This window comes from Aotus nancymaae, unplaced genomic scaffold, assembly GCF_030222135.1.
Source record: "Aotus nancymaae isolate 86718 unplaced genomic scaffold, 86718_ANA_hifiasm-v0.15.2.pri h1tg000003l, whole genome shotgun sequence".
Taxonomy (NCBI): Eukaryota; Metazoa; Chordata; class Mammalia; order Primates; family Aotidae; genus Aotus; species Aotus nancymaae.
The window spans coordinates 58,113,123-58,134,809 of record NW_026988414.1 but is presented as its reverse complement, the minus strand read 5'-3'; positions in this window follow the sequence as shown (position 1 = coordinate 58,134,809).

The following is a 21,687-nucleotide window of genomic DNA, read 5'->3' as shown; positions in this document are numbered from 1 at the left end:
TGGCTTAAACAAGAGACACATACTGTCTCACAGTCCTGGACATTTGAAGTTCAAAACCAAAGTGTCAGTGGGATTAGTTTCTTCTGTAGCCTTTCTTCTGGGTTTATAGAGGCCTTCCTATCCCTGTGTCTTCACATGGTCTTCCCTGTGTGTCTGTTTCCAAATCTCCTCTTTTTATAAGAATACCAATCATAATAGACTAGGGATTTGTTTAATAAGCTCAGTTTTACCTCATTACCTTTTAAAGACTCAAATGCAGTCATATTCTGAGATACCAGGGGTTAAAACTTAACAAATGTATTAGGAGAAATATAATTCAGTCCATGACATGAGGTTATTTTTGAGCTTAATACTATGTATATGAGCTTTAAATTAGCACATATTTATTATCCCTTTGTAAACATTGTATACTACATGAAAATTAATTCAAGAGTTCTATTTATATGGTGGGCCACAGGTGGACTCAAGTTTGTAAGAGTTTGGAATTAAAATTCATTTTTGCAGGGTTCGGTTTTCTAACCCCAATACTACTATATTTGCCTGCATTTAAAGTGCAGATGTAACATAATGAAAGCCCAGTAATTGGAGACACAAAGTTATAGAACTTAAGTTACTTAAATACCAGTATTTAGGAAAATTCTTAAACAGAAAGATAAGAATTTATTTTTAAAATTATATATCTATAGATATTCAAAAGCTGCTAAAGTTAATCTCAAAGACATAAACAATATTTCAATATTTGGAATTGTATACGTGTTACTTCATATGGTTTTATGTGAAAGAAACTCTTTGATATTAAAATTTAATATGCTTCTTGATCAACTATGCACAAAAATAGATTGACAAATTTGCCAATTCTGTCTATTGAACATGAACATGTGAAGATCAATTTTGATAAAGTCATCAACATATTTGCACAATTAAAAGCTTTAGAACAAAAACTGATTATTAGTCATGAATACAGCAGAACAATACATAGGTATGAATTTTTATCTTTTCTCCCATTCATGTTCTAAAAGAATCAAGTTATTCTCTGTAACTATATACTAAATATTATACTATAATATTTATCTAATTTTTAATTTTTCTTTTGACTGGTATGTTCTGACCATTATTTTGTTTTAGAATTATTACAGCAAACAATTTTGCCATAAAAACAAAGACAATGTTTAAAAAATAATCCATTCTTCATATCAAATGCACTAGCTATACCACTGCATTTGGCTCACCTTACCCACTTTTCTACTTAAATTTCTTGGCCATGGCTAGTTATTGAACCCATTATCTTTACAGGCGATTAGAATCGGAATCACAGGCCTTGACGGTGGCCAACAATAAAGAGTAGTGTAATACTGTTTCCTCAAAGAAAAAAAGTATTAAGAGTGCTGTGGTACTAGAGCAATCAAATAAACAATCACCCCACCTACTATATTTATTAATTTCTAAACCCTGGGCTAGAGGGGAAATACAAAGAAAGGTAAACTCATGCTTTTAATTCTCTAGACCCTTCTAATCTAATGAGGATCAACTATGGACAATGAGGAAATTGGGTACCATGGAGGCCTTGTCCAAGGACCTGGGTGCAGGTTAGGATTCTATTATCTTCTAGCTTTATGACCTAGGGGGAATCACTGACCTTCTCCAAGTTTACTTTCTCTGACCTATAAAGTTGGGATAATATTATCGCCACATAGAGATAGTATGCCTGGCACATGGCAGGCGTCTAATGACTCTTAGATACAAACAAGACATGGCAAATTAAACATGGAGGAGATAATTAAAAGTTTGATGCAACAACAAATAATAGGTTACCAGGTGAAGATTAATTTCCTAGTGGATGATACACATGCTATTAGAGTTCAGGGAACATTTGCAATATCCGAATACTGGATTCAGAGCACACACCAGGCAGGTGGATAGGAATGGGGCCTGGAGTCATTAGAAGCCCTCAAACAACACACTGCCTTGCATGAATGTCTTAACTACCTTCTAGTCCCTAGATTAACTATTTCAATATTGAATTTTAAAAGTCAAACACAGAAGATTATATGCAGTATAATTCCTTTAAAGTATACAAAAGGCAAAGCTCATCTGTGGTGTTAGAAGTCAGAATAGAGTTTATGTTGTAGGAGAGAGAAGAGAACTGGAAGGGGCAGGAAGGATTTTCCAGGAACTAGTGATGTTCTGTTTCTCAATGTGGATGCTGGTTAGAGGGATGTTTCTTAAATTTGTTGAATTATATTTTTATGTGTGTATTTTTTATATACTCTATAATAAAATTTCAAAAGATATAAATTTTCATTTTGAAAATTAAAAAAAGAAATGGGGAAATTTAAGGAAAAAATAATCACCTGTAATCCTAGGGCTGTAAAAACTGCTGTTAACATTTAATCATAGATGCTTCACACATGATTAAGATTATGCTGTATAAACTGTACTATTTTACAACCTATATTTTTCAGTAAGCAAGCATATTGCAAGCACTTTCCCATGTCAGTGAATATTTTTCTAAAACATGATTTATGTATATACTGTAATTTTTGTAGCCAGTTTCTTATATTTTAATAATTATGATATTTCTAATATTTAAATATTAACACGATGAACTCTTGTACATCCATATATTGTTTTAGTACTTGACTAAGATAAGTTTCTATCAGTCATAATGTTTTAGGGTTTGGTATACATTTTTTAAATTTCCCTTTAAGATTTGAGTTCATTTCCCTCAAATGCTTAACAATATTGAGACTATGTGTTTCAAATATGCATTTTGTAGGTGAGCATTCTTTTACTTTGACATTTTTGCTTTTTCAATCCTGGAATTGAATGTCATTTTATATTATTAGCCATCTTTGCTTCTTTTTTTGGAATGCTTCCTCCTAGCCTTGGCCAGTTTTTTGTTTTTTCCTATTCCGCTTCTCTCAGATTTCTCAGCTTTGCCTGTTGTCCAAACTCAATATTTCATTCAGACTAAAACCTAGACTTTACTTGCTTTATGAACTAAGTTCCTTTCCGTCCACTTATGCTTTTGCATCTGATCTTGTTTGTGTTTCTGGTTTGAGTTTTTAAACTTTGTTCTGGGTTTTAAAAGTTTATTATAACCAAGCTTACTATGGACAAAACAGTAGTGGTATAAGATATTGAGACTGACTATCAATTATTCCCAAGTGTAAGACCATAGAAAAAACCTAATTCCCACTACCGTTCCCAACAGTCACCAGACATATCCATGCTAAATTATAATTACAATTGTTCACCCCCAAATTGTGGCATCCTAGTTTTAATAGATAGAGCTATTTCTAGTTTGTGCAGAGCATCTGGCTTGTAGATGAACTTTGTCATTTATCTCTTTTCTAAAAGCCTGTAAAAACAAACAACATGCTTTCTGTTTCCCTCCTTGCAGTAATGTCCATTAGAAAACACAAAGCAAAGTGTATTTTCAACCAAGCACACAGATAGCCTGCAGCTTCCTCTCATTGGGGTTTGTTCTCCCTCTATCACAGTTGTGAGAAGGCTATGTGGGATCGGTATTTTTGTCCTATCTCTACGAAAGATGACTTTCACATTGTCCAGTTTGGGATGGTCACTGATGAAGTCAGTGCTGGGAATGGCTGAGCTGTGCTGGGCAGCAGAGGGGGCAGATGTCTTTCTGTTTTGTTCTTCATTTTTAGTGTGCCCCATGGCAAGCCTTAGGTCCTTCTCTCTGTTGGTCTTGAACCTTTACCTTTATTCTTTGCTTACTCCTATTGTTTTTTCCTGCTGTCACTTATGGTGGGCTCGGGGAACAATGTTGCGGGAACATAGAGCTTTTGAGGGAAATGTAAATTGCAGGCGACACTGAGTCCCGTCTGTTTTCTCATCGGAAAGCAGCATTTCAGAGAGCTGAACTGGCGACACTGTTTGGTGAAGACATGCCGAGTTCAGGAATATTCCCTGTTCCCAGGCCCTGGTTGTGTCGAAGTGGGACTTTCTGAAGAGGGGGCACTCTGGGAGAGAGGGGAGCAAAGGGGCACTTTCAGAAGCAGATGCTCCTGGCTTCGGAAGGAAAGCTGCTCTAATCGGAGTTCAGCCGTCCAGCAGACAATCCACAGCTTTGGAGAGAGACGAACAAAAAAGAGTCTCTTAGTCTAGTGCATAAATGTAAGAGGCTTGTCTTAAGTGTGTGTGCAGGACTCTAGCAGGGCTAAAAATGTTATGCAGAGTTAAAGTGAGACATTGTTTAGGTTTTAATGAAGGCAACCAATTTTTAACAACAGAAGTTCTGTTGCTGAATCCCCCTCCCCTTCACCCTCAACATTCAGTTCCTCTGCCCCTGCACCTGCTTTCATTTTTGGCTTCTTGGCACTGATGTTCACAGAGACATCAGCTGGCAGTGGCAAACTGCTAAAAGCTCCCCTGCAATGCAGCTCTGCAAATGCCAGCCATTTATCCACTGGTGCATGCCAGCTTAACGTAAGGTCTCCCTTTCTCCCTCCAGCCCCAACCCCCTCGGCCCCCCAGTTTTACTTCCAAATGACAGTAAATGATCCAAACTGAGCAGTGGTTTGGCCCTTTGAGTATCCATTAAGCGTGGCCACATCTATTTGCTACATCTATTTGCTGTGATTATAATATTTTGATCCAAAGAGTGTTGCAGAAAATTTAGATGACAATACTATTTATTCTATTCAATAAAGAGCTATTGGCCCACAGGCTCATTTCTCTCTCCCCAGCAGATGGTGGGATAGTTTCTTGAGGTTTCTTTGACTTGAAACAGCCTTTTTGTTTTTGTTGCTTATTGAGAGCCAGTTGCCTCAAATTCATTGAATAAAGACATCCACTTTTCGGTTTAAGCTAAGCTCCAATAGATAAATACTGACTTGGAGTTGGGGGCTGATGGACAAGCTGGAAAAGCAAAGGGGCTGTTGGAAGTTAAGTATGCAGCACAAGGCTTTGCAGTTTCAAAAACGATGGTTTTAAGTTCTCCATTCACCACAACAATTCAGGCTGTATACTGAGAGAGTGTGAGAAATCTGTGAGAAATTCGACATATATTTATTTTTCTTGGAAATTAGAGAATATCTTCACAGTGTACACTCTGAAGGGCTTTTGTTTTGTTTTGTTGTGTTTTTAATGATCTAAACCATCTGGGGAGTTGATAAAGGATGTGATTTTCACAAGCTGAGTTAGCAAAGCCTATTGCTAAATCCCAAACCTTTATCCAGCCTACAGATAAAACCAGGGTGGGAGAGCTTCCCTTCCAGCACTAAAACACTATGATCCCACGTATGCCAAATGTTTTAGTATCTGGGTGGTAAGAAAAATAGAGAACTGACTAAAAGACCGTGGCCCAAGGATCCAGAAATGGACATTACTTCTTCTTCTTCTTTTTTTTTATAAGATTGGTAGAGATCACAAGTTTCCAGAAAATCTGTCTGAAAAATAAGCCGGCATCATATTTTATCTGGGGCCTTTATGGTCTTTTTTTATCCAGGGACAGGAATTAGCACTTGCCAGTATTTCTTAGTCATCTACTTCTCAAATCTGGAGTCCAAAACCTGTCTTATAATACTAGACACAGCAGGTTCCCACATAGAATTACAGAAGTGCTTTAACTATAGCAGTCATCTTGCAATAGCCATGATCTTATATAAGAATGTACGTGTACTTGGAGTTTATGACAAATGTCCAGCTAGGCTTCTCAGGGTTCACAGTCAGCATTTGGGCCAGCCATGTGAATAAGATAGAAAAATCAGGAAATTCCATTCCCAGAAATAGACTGTACACTGCCAGTGTTATTATGTCATGGTTTTTTGACTCAACCCTGTCGTGTCTTGTCTTTTTTTTTTTTTCTTTTTTTCTTTTTGGAGACACAGTCTTACTCTTGTCACCCAGGCTGGGGTGCAGTGGCGTGATCTCTGCTTACTGCAATCTCCATCTCAATCCCAGGTAGCTGGAATTACAGGCATACGCCACCACGCCTGGCTAATGCCTGCCACCATGCCTGGCTAGTGTGTGTGTGTGTGTGTGTGTGTTATATATATATATATATATATATATATATATGAGATGATCCACCGACCTCGACCTCCTCAAAGTGTTAGGATTACAGGCGTGAACCACTTCACCCAGCAGTGCAATCTGCAACCCTGTCTTTGCTCTGAGCTCAGTCTCCTCTTTGCTAGTTATCCACTGTAAGGTACACAAGATCGAACTGAAAGTTATCCCTTTGTATTTGAACACAAGCATGATGTAAGTAATAAGTTGCTCATGGTACCTAACCTGACAGTATTTCCAAGGCTCATTCATCCATCAACTGCTATTCTCTATAAGACCTGTGTGCTGATGAATATTTAACACCTATCACATGCTGCTTATAGATTTTTCAAACATAGGCAAATTGTGTCAGAAATGTCATTTTAATACTTCTGTCTGGCTGGGTGTAGTGGCTCATATCTGTAATCCCAGCACTTTGGGAAGCCAAGACAGGCAGATTGCTAGAGCTCAGGAGTTTGAGACCATACTGGGCAGCATGGCAAGACCCTGTATCTACCAAAAATACAAAAAACTTAGCTGGTTGTGGTGGCATGTGCCTGTAGTCTCAGTTACTTGTGGGGCTGAGGCAGGAGAATCGCTTAAGCCTGGGAGGTCGCGGCTGTAGTTAACCAAGATTGCGCCACTGCACTCCAGCCTGGATGACAGAGTAAGACCCTGTCTCAAGAAAAAAACAAAACAAAAGAAAAACTTACGTCTAAGATGCTTTTAAAATTAAGGATCCGGCTGGGTGTGGTGGCTCACGCCTGTAATCCCAGCACTTTGGGAGGCCGAGGCGGGTGGATCACAAGGTCAAGAGATCGAGACCATCCTGGCCAACATGGTGAAAACCTGTTTCTACTAAAAAACACAAAAATTAGCTGGGCGTGGTGGCGCACGCCTGTAGTCCCAGCTGCTTGGGAGGCTGAGGCAGGAAAATTGCTTAAACCCAGGAGGCGGAGATTGCAATGAGCTGAGATTGTGCCACTGCACTCTACTCTAGCCTGGTGACAGAGAAAGACTCTGTCTCAAAAAAACAAAAAAATTAAGGATCCAGTTAAACATTCAGGGGTGTCCCCTTTCTCCTGGATGGAGCCATGTTATATCAAAGAAACCCAGGAAGCTAAAGCTAGAGCTAGAGTTGGGGGTAACTGTTCAAAGCACTTCACAGGAAATAATCACAAGGTAGTACAATTTTAAGTAATGTGAAAGACTTTTGGTAATAGTGGTAACTTTCACAGTTGTTTTCTTGTTTCACAAAGCCTGAGTGCTCTATTACCCTCTACTCCTTACTGTAGCTCTGTTGTGCTTCCAACACTAGAAGAAGCAGTATAATAGGCGACAGGCCACAGCACAGAAATCAGAATCTCCAGACCTAAAATGTCCTTCAAATGATTCCTCAAAGTCCTTTAGCCTCTCTGAAACTTGGCTTTCTCATCTGCAAAATGGGAATACAATTATATTGACTCTTGCCAATTCACAGGCTTGTTGTAAGAAACAAATTAATCTTTACTAACTTTAGATCACTATACAAGTGTTCATTATTATAACTACTATTTGTATTACTGCTTTGTAAGTCACACAAGGCTATATGATTGTCAGTTATAATAATTATTATTTACATTAGAATTGTGTTGGCAATGCCTTACCGAATCTGGCCTTCTTCCTCTTTTCCCTAATTCACAGTGGCTCCATCGAAACAGTTGAATGAGCTTTGACATCATCCTCTCCCTCGTTTCTCATATTTTATCTATCTTAACTTCTATTGATTTTGAATCTCTTCAAGCTGAAGAAATTTACGGCAACATGTTGTATTCAGATCTGATTTGTAGTGGTTCCTAGCTCAACACTGAATAATTGAATACATTTAATTTATAAATATTTTATAGGTATTTATTCACATCCCAGAAGGATTTAAGGAAGGTTATATGACACATAAATACAACAAATTAGCATATATCTGAGGTAGCTGGGAAATACAAAGATAGACTAATGGTGGTTACCTAAAACAGAATCAAGAATGAGATTACTGCAAAGTCAAAACATTGAGTCCTTTTTTTTAAATTTATTTATTTCAATAGGTTTTAGGGGAACAGGTGGTGTTTGGCTATGTGAGTAAGTTCTTTCTGAGATTTTGATGCACCCATCACACATGCAGTGTACGTTGTACCCAATGTGTAGTCTGTTATCCCTCACTCCGCTCCCATCGTTTCCCCCAAGTCACCAAAGTCCATTGTATCATTCTTATGCCTTTACATCCTCATAACTTAGCTCCCACTTATGAGTGAGAACGTACAATGTTTGGTTTTCCATTTGTGAGTTACTTCACTTAGAATAATAGTTTCCAATTCAATCCAGGTTGCTGCAAATGCCATTATTTAGTTTCTTTTTATGTCTGAGTAGTATTCCATGGGGTTTGTGTGTGTGTGTGTGTGTATACACATATATAACACACACACATATATAACATAACACACACGTATATAACATATATAAATGTTATATATGTGTGTGTCATATATGTGTCCATACACATGTATAACACACACACATTTTCTTGAAATATATAGTATTCCATGGTGTGTGTGTGTATACATACACATATAACACATATATAACACATACACATATATAACATATATAACACATACACATATATAACATATATAACACACACATATAACACATATATAACACACACGTATATAACATTTATATATGTTATATATGTGTGTGTTATATATGTGTCCATACATAAAATGTTACGTGTGTATGTGTTATATATGTGTATGGACACATATATAACACATAACATTTTCTTGAATTATATAGTATTCCATGGTGTGTGTGTGTGTGTGTGTGTGTGTACGTACACACACACATATAACATTTTCTTCATTTGCTTGTTGATTGATGGGCATTTGGGCTGGTTCCATATTCTTGCTATTGCAAATTGTGCTGCTATAAACATGTGTGTGCAAGTATCTTTTTTGTATAATGACTTCTTTTCTTTTGGGTAGATACCTTGTAGTGGGATTGCTGGATCAAATGGTAGATCTACTTTTAGTTCTTTAAGGAATCTCCACACTGTTTGCCATAGTGGTTGTACTAGTTTACATTCCCACCAACAGTGTAAAAGTGTTCCCTTTTCACCACATCCATGCCAACATCTATCTATCTATCTATCTATCTATCTATCTATCTATCTATCTATATAATGGCTATTCTTGCAGGAGTAACGTGGTATCACATTTTGGTTTTGATTTGCGTTTCCTGATAATTAGTGATGTTGAGCATTTTCCCATATGCTTGTTGGCCATTTGTATATCTTCTTTTGAGAATTGTCGATTTATGTCCTTAGCCCACTTCTTGATGGGATTTTTTGTTTTTTTCTTGTTGGTTTGTTTGAGTTATTTGTAGATTCTGGATATTAGTCCTTTGTTGATGTATAGATTGTGAAGATTTTCTCCCCTTCTGTGGGTTGTCTGTTAACTCTGCTAATTATTTCTTTTGCTAGGCAGAAGCCTTTTAGTTTAATTAAGTCCTATCTATTTATCTTTGTTTTTGTTACATTTGCTTTTGGGTTCTTGGTCATAAAGTCTTTGCTTAAGACAATGTCTAGAAGAGTTTTTCTAGTGTTATCTTCTAGAATTTTTATGGTTTCGGGTCTTAGATTTAAGTTTTTGACCTATCTTGAGTTGACCTTTGTATAAGGTGAGAGAGGAGGATCCAGTTTCTTTCTTCTACATGTGGCTTGCCAATTATCCCAGCACCATTTGTTGAGTAGGGTGTCCTTTCCCTGCTCTATGTTTTTGTTTGCTTTGTCAAAGATCAGTTGGCTGTAAGTGTTTGGCTTTATTTCTGGGTTCTCTATTCTGTTCCATTGGTCTATGTGCCTATTTTTATACCAGTACCATGCTGTTTTGTTGATCTTATAGTATAGTTTAAAGTCAAGTAATTTGATGCCTCCAGATTTGTTTTTTTCGCTTAGTCTTACTTTGGCTCTGCATGTTCTTTTTTGGTTCCATATAAATTTTAGGATTGTTTTTTCTCGTTCTGTGAAGAATGATTGTGATATTTTGATGGGAATGGCATTGAATTTGTAAACTGCTTTTGGCAGTATGGCCATTTTCACATTATTGATTCTACCCATTCATGAGCATGGAATGTGTTTCCATTTGTTTGTGTTGTCTATGATTTCTCTTTTTTTCTAAAATTTATTTATTTTTTTGAGAGGGAGTCTCACTCTGTCACCAGGCTGGAGTGCAGTGGCACAATCTCGGCTCACTGCAACCTCCGCCTCCCAGGTTTAAGCTATTCTCCTGCCTCAGCCTCCCGAGTAGCTGGGACTACAAGTGTGTGCCACCATGCCCGGCTAACTTTTTGTATGTTAGTAGAGACAGGGTTTCCCCATGTTGGCCAGGATGGTCTCAATCTCATGACCTAGTGATCTACCCACCTCAGCCTCCCAAAGTGCTGGGATTACAGGTCTGAGCCACTGCACCCATGGGATGTGTTTCCATTTATGTTGTCTATGATTGCTTTCAGCAGTGTTTTGTAGTTTTCTTTGTAGAAGTCTTTTACCTCCTTGGTTAGGTATATTCCTAAGCTTTTGTTTTTGCAGCTACTGAAAAAGGAATTGGGTTTTTGGTTTGATTTTTAGCTTGCTTGCTGTTGGTGTATAGCAGAGCTACTGATTTGGGTATGTTAATTTTGTGCCCTGAAACTTTGCTGAACTCATTTACTAGTTCTGGGAGATTTTTGGATGAACCTTTAGGGTTCTCTAGGTATATGATAATATCATCAGCAAACAGTGACAGTTTGACTTCCTCTTTCCTGACTTGGATGCCCTTGATTTCTTTCTCCTGTCTGATTGCTCTGGTTAGGATTTCCAGTACTGTGTTGAATAGAAGTGGTGAAAGTGGGCATTCTTTTCTTATTCTATTTCTCAGAGGGAATGCTTTCAACTTGTTTCCATTAAGTATAATGTTAGCTGTGGGTTTGTCATAAATGACTTTTATTCCTTAAGGTATGTCCCTTGACATTGAATCCTTACAATGAATGGGTCCAACTGTAACTAGACATTTCATTAGACTCAAAATTTAGTGGTCATGAGATGGAAGCAAAAATATTGTCTAAGAGAAACACATACATTCTGAATATAATTACAAGAGAGAAATTTCTGGAAAAATCTCCTAAAAGGGACACAAGAAATGGAATAAACAGTATTCCTAATGATATCATTGTAGAAGGTTTGTATAACAGTTTCACAGAGCTGTTTCATTAAACATTTTTTGTACTTAGTATTAGAGATACTAAAAGATGTAAGATAGACCTTGCCTATCAAGGAATCACTGAGAAAGAGAAATCTACATTAGGAAAATCAGTGCCATTCACTAAGATAAGCTAAAGAAGAGAGAGAGGCTGTGTAGGGTAGGGGGCACAGAGAAGAAAGTGATCAGTTCCACTGAGTCGGCCAAGGAGGCCTTTTTGGAAGAGAGAGCACCACATCTCCTGCATTTCTTCAGCAATATTTATCCATTGTCAACTATATGGTGGGCAAAATGTTAGGTGCTAAAATTATGATGATAAGAAGAACAATGTCTTTGTATGTATAAGTAGACAAGGCCTTTAAGAGCATTTCAGTGAGAAAGACTCTCCCTTTTTAGTGAGTCATTCCCCGCCCCGCAACTGTGAACCTTTAATAACAACAGATCCCTTACTTGCCACTGCCTTCTGAAAAGGAACATGGAACAATATCAGGAACTGCATGAGACACTCTAGCCACTGTGCAAAGCTGCCAGAGGCCTTGGGAAAGGAAGTAGATAAGAAATAGGCTTCTAGGAATGCATGGGGATGCCTCTACTCTGGACAGAGGGAGGAGTGACTGAACCAGGACAAAACAAAGACCTGAATGTTTGGCAGCTAGGAAGGCCAGCAAATATTACTGCCCTCCAGTTGAAATAACATGCTGGGAAATAGACATGAAAATCATCTTTTTACAGAAAAGAAAAAAGAATATTCCAGTTGTTTCCTTTATTTCTGAATAATTGAGATGAGCCAAGTTACTCCTACTGTCAAGGGTAGATACCTTGATTTTTCCAGTGACCAAGCTTCTGAGACACTTCCCACTGGTAGTGGACTGTTAGGCCAGAAAAAGTCAGCATTGGTATAAATAACTCTTTGTTATTGCCTATATAAATAATGTTCTAATATATTTCATTTAATATTTCCATGTGTGATTTTCTTGCTGTATATAAAAGCAGTACTCCTCAATTAGTCAGCATGCCTTGGAGGATAACAGCATATGCTATTTGCAAGGAAGTACTTGGCACTAAGAGGCAGCACAGAAATATTCAGTAGAAACTCCGTTAGTCTGATGCTCAAAAAGTTAGGGCGACAAGATGCACTCATAAAACGATGGAACAACATAATAAGTTATGGGCATATGATAAGTATTATATGTACAGTACAGACAATAACTTACAGACAAAATGAAAGGAAAAAATTACTGGAGCAAGAGGAATCTAGAAAGATTTTATAGAAATTGGGACCTGAAGAGTGGGAAGATTTAGATAGGAAGCACATCAGGCAGAAGCATTTTAGGTCAGAAGAGAAAAGCTTGTAAAAGTGTAGAAAAATAACCTTAAAAAATGGCATATGCAAATCTAGGAAGCAGAATATTAACTATTAACACAATTGCCAAAAAGATACCTCTCTCTCGCGATCTCTCTCTCTTTTCTCTCTCTCTCTCTCTCTCACACACACACACACACATACACACACACACTCAGGAAGTTTGAAACTTTTGAGAAAGTAAATGGATGTGGATTCAGAAGGAAATATCCATCCTTATTAACAACATCTGACAATATACATTCCTTCAAAAGCACAAACATTACCAAATGAAAACTCATACAAACAATCCTCCAGGAAAAAAAAATAGTTTAATGCCAAATATGTCAGTGCTTGTAGGTTAATTCTAGATAGATATGGTGTAAAAGAGTAATTATAGGGAGTTGAACCTGAATAAACCACATTCATTTGTTAAATTCAAATCTGATTAGTAGTACCAAATATCAGACTAAAGCAAAATTTTGATTAACAATAAAACCTAGCATTTGTTTTCACATGTTTGCTTTAAATATATGCTGGAATATATTCTCTGAAACAAACTGGCATATCATCTATTTTGGTCTCAAATAGAAAATTCTACAACAGTTTAAAAAAAAAGTGAAATGCTTTACACACACACGTACATATAAATAATCTTTAGAGAAGTTAAGTAAGTTGCACAAGGTCATACTTCTAAACAACTCTTTATGGCTACAGAACCCTGTGCTTTAAGTTATAAGAATGAAAACCTCTTATAAAAGTGAAAATCTAAAGTTGTGTGCCAGAACCCCAGGGGAGTCTTTTGCATGTGAATGCCAGAACTAGTCCCAAATCCACTGAATCAGAATCGCCAGAATGGGGGCCCAGATGTGCAGATTATTTTTTAAAAGTACTCTTTTAATATACTGATGCATATCCCTATTTAAGATGCTGCCTACCAAAACCACAAAGTGAATAAATGAATGAATGAATGAATGAATGAATACATCAATCAATAAAGGAATGGAGGACCAAGTTTGTCACTGAAGTTTAGCAAGACAAGATAGAGAAATATTAATCTTTGTACTTTTCTTCCTCTGCCTTACTTCCCAACGGTCCTTTAATTAGTCAGAACTCTACATTGCCTGAAGGAAAACTTGGATTGTAATAGCAGGGAAAAAGACACAATTTATGTTTATTTTTAGTTTTTCAACTAGGCTCTAGGGAAGCACAAGGAAAGGCCTGGAGAGCAACAGCATTGACTAGAAGAGAATGGGAAAGTGGAGGAGGGATTGCTACCCTTCCTAGGGTGTTCATGTAGGATGTAGGCAATGGGCAGGGAAGGGAGGAGTAAGACAGATATCTGACTAGCTCCTGCTAATATGACACAGAATGAAATAAAATGTTGAGAGAAATGACAGTAACTTGCTGTCAAAATGTAGATGAAAAGGAGGTTAACTCTGCCTGGTGACACCTTAAGCCCCGAGGACGTTAGCATTGGAGTTGACTGTCAATGCATATGATTTCCCATAGATGGAGAACGTGGGAAAAAGCATTTTGGACACACCTTAGTTAGGCAGTATCAGATTAGATGTAGGCAGTTTTTATTAAGCTGAACTAAAGCAGGTTCAATAAGAAAAATTTATTGTATTTCTAGAACTTTTTAGTTCAATGCTCTACCACTTTGAAAGATATAGGAAATATATAATAAAATAACTATGATGATTATTGATCTCATTCTCATTATTTTAGCTAATTCATAATTTGTTGATGACTAGCAGATCATTTTCGCTCATCAGGAGGTCCCTAGCTAAGGTGCTTTTGGTGGCTTCTCATTCTCACCTCTCCTCTTGCCTTGCCCACCATCCCTGATCTAACACTCGCAAGCTGCTGGATTCTCAAATCTGTTCTCTTCTTCCAGTGACTCAAGTCACTAGACTAAAAATACAATCCTCTGTTGAGATGCTCCATGCATCTGAACTATGGAAGTATAGAGCAAGAGTTCCGATCTTTGTAGTCCACTCTAACAGCAACTCATCAGTATCTAATGGGGAAAATTTCACACCACATAGAACAATCAGGAATATAAAAGCTAAAAGGGAGAATCTTAGAGACAATCTACTCCTCATTTTGTAAACTATTGATTTTGAGACTCAAAGAGGTTAGATAATTTTTTCAAATCTGGAAGCTTCTAAGGGTCAGAAGTGAAACTTGAACCCAAATCTAGGTGCAGTATTTGCACTCCAATACCTGTGAAGAAAGGGAGGGGAGTGTTCAGCAACTCGGGACTGACTTTGCAGGAGGCTACTTCTCCTACCTACTTCACTTTAGGACCAACTCTCATGTGAACTTGGTGCTTTTTCTGACTAATTTACTATTCCAAATGAAGTAAAGATGAAAATCCTATATATTAACTGTATGCAAACTGTTGAACAGCAATAATTTATTTTCTTTCAGTTCATAATACACTATACCAGGGAGCGATTTCAGAATTGGGTAGACTCAAATTTAATGAGACTTGATTATGATTACTCAATGTTGTACTGAAAATTGTTGAAGAAGTTGAAGTATCATTCCTTCCCATTATAATGCACTTAGTAAGGAGCATGAATAAGCCAAACAAAGAATTAATGAAATTTGCAGATCTATTTTTAGAAAGCCTGGCTAGAAAGTCAGGACTTGAAAATAATAAATGACTTGGAAGAATCTGTTTAGAATTTTGAATGTGTCTGAAACACAGATAAATTTCTATAGGTGGAAGACCTTAAATACGATTAATACAAAAATTATATCAGAGACCAAGAGAGGAAGCCTAGCATGTAACCTCAGTATTTTGGGAGGCCAAGGTGGGCAGATCACTTGAGGCCAGGAGTTTGAGAGCAGCCAGGTCAATATTGTGAAATCTATTTCTACTTAAAAAAAAAATAGCCGAGTGTGATGGTATGCCTGTAATCTCAGCCTCTTAGGAGCCTGAAGCACAAGAATTGCTTGGACCCCAGAGGCAGAGGTTGCAGTGAGCCGAGATTGTGCTACTGCACTGCAGCCTGGATGACAGAGCAAGACCTTGTCTCAAACAAAACAAAACACAACAACAACAACAGCGATTATATCAGGATAAAAAGAAAAAGAAATAAAGTCAAGATAATTGGTTGATTTTTAATGTGATGTTGCAGAAAAGGGTATACTATTCAATTTGGAACTGAGACAAGAAAACTCAGTGCTGGGAACTGAGTCTTGATTTTCAGAAAAAACGTAGAGAAGGAAGTTATTAAAAAACAAGAGCAATAGAGTGTTTGTATCATTTGGAGACTAATGTACCTGGAAGACAGCATAAACACTATGATCAAAGGTTTGGTTAGACAGTGACTGAAGTAATAAATTATTAACCGTGATAAACAGAAAGGGGAAGTTGCAATGAAATAAATCTAAAGAGACGAACTGCCAAAAAAGTTAAAGAAACGTCTGCAATGGTTACTATAGAAAAAAAATGGTGGAATGGCTCAGAGTCATAGATATGCTTCTAACTATGAATTAGAATCCTGAAGAAAACATAAAATGATAATTATGATTATTGTATGTATTTATCAAAAATGAGTTAACGAATCAATCAGTGCCCACATATCTCTTTAAATTCAGGTGTAAGGGTTGGCCCACTTAAATTGAACCTTTTTTATAGTTTTTGTTCTGTCAAAGAACATAAGCAATAGAAAATGCCTAATACATTCTTTTTCATTTTTTTCTCCATTTTTGTGATAGTTGAAGAATACTAATCTAATGAAAATTAATATGATCTAGAATTTCTGGAAAATATTTATGAGGAACTATATCATATTATTCTAATTTCAACACAAAGCTTGTCAATACTGCTTGATAATGCTTAGAGGGCCCAACATTGCACTTGCTCAGGCCATGCCCCTCTCCCAAGGCAAGGCATATGAGAGCTAAGGGCTGTTCTTACCTGGAATATGCCACCAAGACATGCCACTCAGCTTGAGGGAGGCCGAGGAGCAAGAGCTTGCAGTGTGTGTGAAGGAGGGTAGTAAACACAATTGGAAGTACTGGGTAGAGTGTCCGCTGGTGCATGAGACCCCTCATGTTGTAGGATGGAGCCCTGAATGGAATAGGGGTTCAGGTCCACTCTCTTATGCCACCATGTTCCTCTGCAGAACTCTGAATCCTGCAGAATGAATCCAGGACTTAGAAATGTGAACCTGGTCTTCCAGATTATTACATAGTTGTTTTGTTTAAGGCTAGAAGATAGAACATAATTTAAACATTATTAACTTGGTTTACATATTTGAAATATTTGGACATATAGTACATAGTCTGCAAAGTTTTAGAGGCTGGTCTGTGTCTCGGCCCCTCCCAGGTTAATGTGAGGTTCCAGAAAGCAGGGACTATCTTCTATTTATCCAATATCTTTTACTATATCTGATAAGATGCTCCATGCGTGTTTGGGAAATCAAACAGAACTGAAATGGGAAAATGCAGGGATACATGATATGAACATAGGTAGAAGGTGAAGCAAATATTTCCAGCAGTTACAATTATTATCAAGCTGCCCCATTTCCTTGACTTTCCTACCACAGAGAGAAATATTTGAGAGTGCTATTACAGACTCGGAACTAAGCCTCTGATGAGCAGGTCACCACAGCTGTACCTGGTATTTTATAACCTTGCAGCCTATGTCCTACACTGCCCAGGTCCCTGGGAAACTTCACTTAGCACGTGGTTAGAATCTCAAGGACAAGGCAGTTTGAGTTCCCCTTAGCGGTTTCTCCCCTCTGCAAGGAAATCAACAGAGCTGCCAGAACTTTTAACATCATATTTTTTAACATTGCATATTTCAGGAAAAATTTATGGCTCCTTTTATTACGTTTTACAGGACCGTTGATAATACCCTCTCAATGCACAGTTTTTACACCTTACTAAGGAAAATGGACTTTTTTCCATGGCTCCTGTATGAGCCATTGAGTCATTTCTTTCTTTTCTTTCTTCACAGAAATTTCAGTCATTTAAATTCAGTTGTCATTCTTTTTAATTGAGCCACACTTAGTTCTTATTACTCTGAAAGGCACTCAATGTGCACATCAGATTAATGTGAATGCATTACACAATTTCAAAAAAAAATTGTGCTTCTACATCTTGAATTTACCCTAGGAAACAATGATATATTTTTCTCTCTCTCTTACTGTTTGTGTATGTTTCCATATTTCAGCAAAGGGCGAACTTGGGTTAGTCTCATTAATGTAGTAATAATAATTATTAGCTTTCTTTGCAGTTTGTCTTTCCATATTTTAAATGAAGTTGTCACAACATATAGGGTTACTGTAGGCATTAGAGATGTTATTTCCTGTGCTGGCATGCAGTTGGTAAACAGTGTGGTCCACTTCACTAACTACCTTCACTCCTCCCTAGCAATATGCTCTGCCCCACCAATAGATGTTACTCTGAGTTGAATTTGGCACTAAAGTTGAAGAAGTAGGCTTAAACTTTATTTGAATTTTATTTCTGAATTGACTCCCTTGCAGCTGGTTGGACTATTCAGTTATCAGATCTGATAGATAAGTGGTTTTTCCTTTGGTATATTTTTTATCATTTTCTTTTCTGCCTTTGTCAAAAAGAAGAAAGACATTTCTTTCTTCTCTACAGCAGATGGTAATAGCAATTAGATGCAGTTATAATCCCGACCCTCAGTAGCCGTCAAGTCCCACTGTGTAGCAGAACTGGATGGAAAATGATCTGGATGTCACAGTCGGGGTGTACTCACCCAAAGCAATCCCACCTATCAAACACAAATTCACCACATGTCTGCCCACAGAGTTAACCTGGAAGAACACAGAGAAAGAAATGTTGTAACATGATGTCTTCTCTTTGTTCTATTCATTTCAATAAATTATACATGTAGATACTACCCATCCCCCTTATTACTATTTAAAATTTTCCTGATATCTGACTTTACCAATAACACCAAAAGTTTCTGCCAAAAGGCTTTCCGATGATAAGTCATCTGGAAATAACATCTCAGAAGGTACCCTCTTTTGCTTGTGAAAATTCCTCACTATAGTAAAATGATGTTATAGGCATTATCTAGGTCTGGCTTGAGTGTCTGCAAATGTTCATTCCAAATTAGTTTATTTTGTATTGATTACAAACCAAAAATAAGAGTGTAATATTGTTTCTGTTTCATGCATAATCTGCTTAATTTCATTTAACCATATACTTAATATTGATTGAATAGAAGAATAAGACACATCTTTTCTATCTCTCCACTTGCCATCAGTAGACAGGGAGGAAGTTTCCATTCTATGCGTTATTGTACAGTTACCACTTTTAGAAAATGGGGTCCCATTTTTTTCTCCTATATAATCATCATCTTCACATATCTAATTAAATAGCTAATTTGTCTTAATTGATTTCTCAAATATTCTGGGTTTTTTTGCCACAACAAGAGAGTACATTTAAGTTGATCCATCTTTTTCTTCCCCCGCAGTTTTATTTAGGTATAATTGAAAAAAAAAATGTATATAGTTAAGGTGTACAATGATGTTTGAATATATGTGTATATATTTGCCATTATCTTTTCTTTCTTGTGTGGTGAGAACAGTTAAGATATACCCTCTTAAAACATTTGCAATATACTCTATGGTTTTGTTAACTGTAGTCACTATACTGTGCATTAGATCACCAGAAAGTATTCATCTTGCGTAACTGTAACTTTTCACCTTTGATTAACCTCTCCTGATTCCCCCTACCCTAAGCCCCTGACAACCACTCTTCTGCTCTCTGCTTCTATGGGTTCGACTATTTTAGATTCCACATATAAGTGAAATAATGCAGTATTTGTCCTTCTATGACTGACTTATTTCACTTAGCATAATTCTCTAGTTTCAACCATATTGTCTCAAATGGCAAGATTTTCTTCTTTTTTTAGGCCTAGTGGTATTGCATTGTATATATAGATATATATCCCATTTTCTTTATCCAGTCATCTGTGGCTGGACATGTAGATTGTTTCCATATCCTGGCTCTTGTGAATAATGCTACAATGAACATGGGAGTGCAGATATCTCGTCTACAAACTTATTTCATCTCCTTTGGATATATACCCACTAGAGGGATTGCTGGATGTTATGGTAGTCTTATTTTAAATTTTTTGAGAAACCTCCATACTGTTTTCCATAATGGCTGCACTAATTTACATTCCTAGCAATAGTATACAAGGGTTCTGTCATCTATCTTCCGTCTTTTTGATGATAGCCATTCTAACAGGTGTGAGGCGTAAGTTGGTTTATCTTAATGAAGGGCCGTAATAATAATATAACTTTATGTCCCTGTTTTTTCCAATTTGGGAAGAATCATAGTAACCTGAATCCACATCAAGTGGACCAAAATAAGCCTAGATTTTCCTCATGTTTCTTACCCCAGATATGATTCTCTCTAAGAAATTCATGTCCATTTTTCCAATCCACTTTTATTGCTCCTTGTCTCCTAGTCTTGTGTGAATGTGTTGGAGCATGACTACTCTATTTTGGATTCAGTCTTTCCAATCCTCATTTATTACCCAATAATAGACAATGGAAGTGTCTATTTCTTTCATGGCCATCTCCACCTCTTACCGTCTTATCCACAAGGATAATCTTCCTCAGGATTTCTACCAGGGAAAATTTTCAGAACTCCCTAATTAGATATCAGTGTAATTCACAAAGAATGGGCTCTTCAGTCTTCAATAAACCCACATATATCACTTCAACATTGTAATCTACCTTGGAATTCACAGACTAAAATGAGGTCAACATATATTCCCACATCCTATGCTGTCTCATGTACAATGCTATAGCAAGGATAACACAATTCCTAATAATAAAGAATAAGTTTCAGAGAGAGTAATTATCTCTAAAACCACATTTAGGAAAGAAACCATTTTCAGAATGAAACTTAGACTTCTACCATCTACCCCTTACCTGCTGACTTCAGCATAAGTCACACTGCAAGACACTTGACCCTTTGGAGATCCATCCAGCCTCAAAAAAGATCTAGCCAAGAGTTCTGACTGTCACTTCTGCATATGGTGCCCAGTTGAGAAAATATGTTTAAATGCACTGCTTGCCTCCATGTGATAAAAGGCATTTTGGCACAAGACTTTATAGAAAATTGGGCACTAATTAGGCCTTGGAAATCCATGACCATCAAGAAGGGCAAATTCTGTCCTTTGAAAACATAAGCTCCTCACTATTTATTTGCCAATGGATCAGACATTAGAAGACTAGATAAACATATACTGCAAAAACTCAAATGTGTATTGTCTTTTTATATTCACTGTTCTTATTTGATTAAAAAAACAAGAAATTTAGGTCACATGAGTAGGCTGGATACTTTCTGCAGCTGAACCAGTTTGTTGCTAATTTGTGTTTAGTAAGGCTAGAAATGAAAAAGAGTAGCATTGGAGTTGTGAAAATTTCTGGGAGAGTTATAAAGGGCCCTAACCTATTCAGTATATTATCTCTACAGGAAGACAGATCTAATGTAAGGGTTGGCAAACTCATGGCCCACAGATCAAATGGACTTTCCTGTTTCTATAAGGAAAGTTTTATTGGAACATGCCCATGCCTGTTCATTCTCATGCTGTCTATGGCTGCTTCCATGCTACAATAACAGAGGTGAATTGTTGCTACAGTGACTGTATGTGCCACAAAGCTTAAAATATTCAGCCCTTTACAGAGAGAGTTTGCTGACCACTGATCTAGTGTAATGCTATCTTTCTTGTGAAACTATTTTATAAACTCTCTAATATTTTATAAAGTTGGAGATAAATATATACTTCTATTATATACTTCTATGAAAAGAAGTTAACACTTGAAGATTAGATCATCTTACTAAATTCATTCTACTAAAATCAAAATGAGGATCTGTAAAGACTTCAGCAAGTGTTGCCTGTGTATGTGCTGATGGGACAGTTGATTTTCTCATCTCAGTCTGGTGGGACACAGTTGCCCCAAGGAAATGCTCTTAGTTTTAGTCACACTAAAAGTGAAAATCAGAGGACCACTGCCTGCTAATCACATTGCCTAAAAAGAGAGA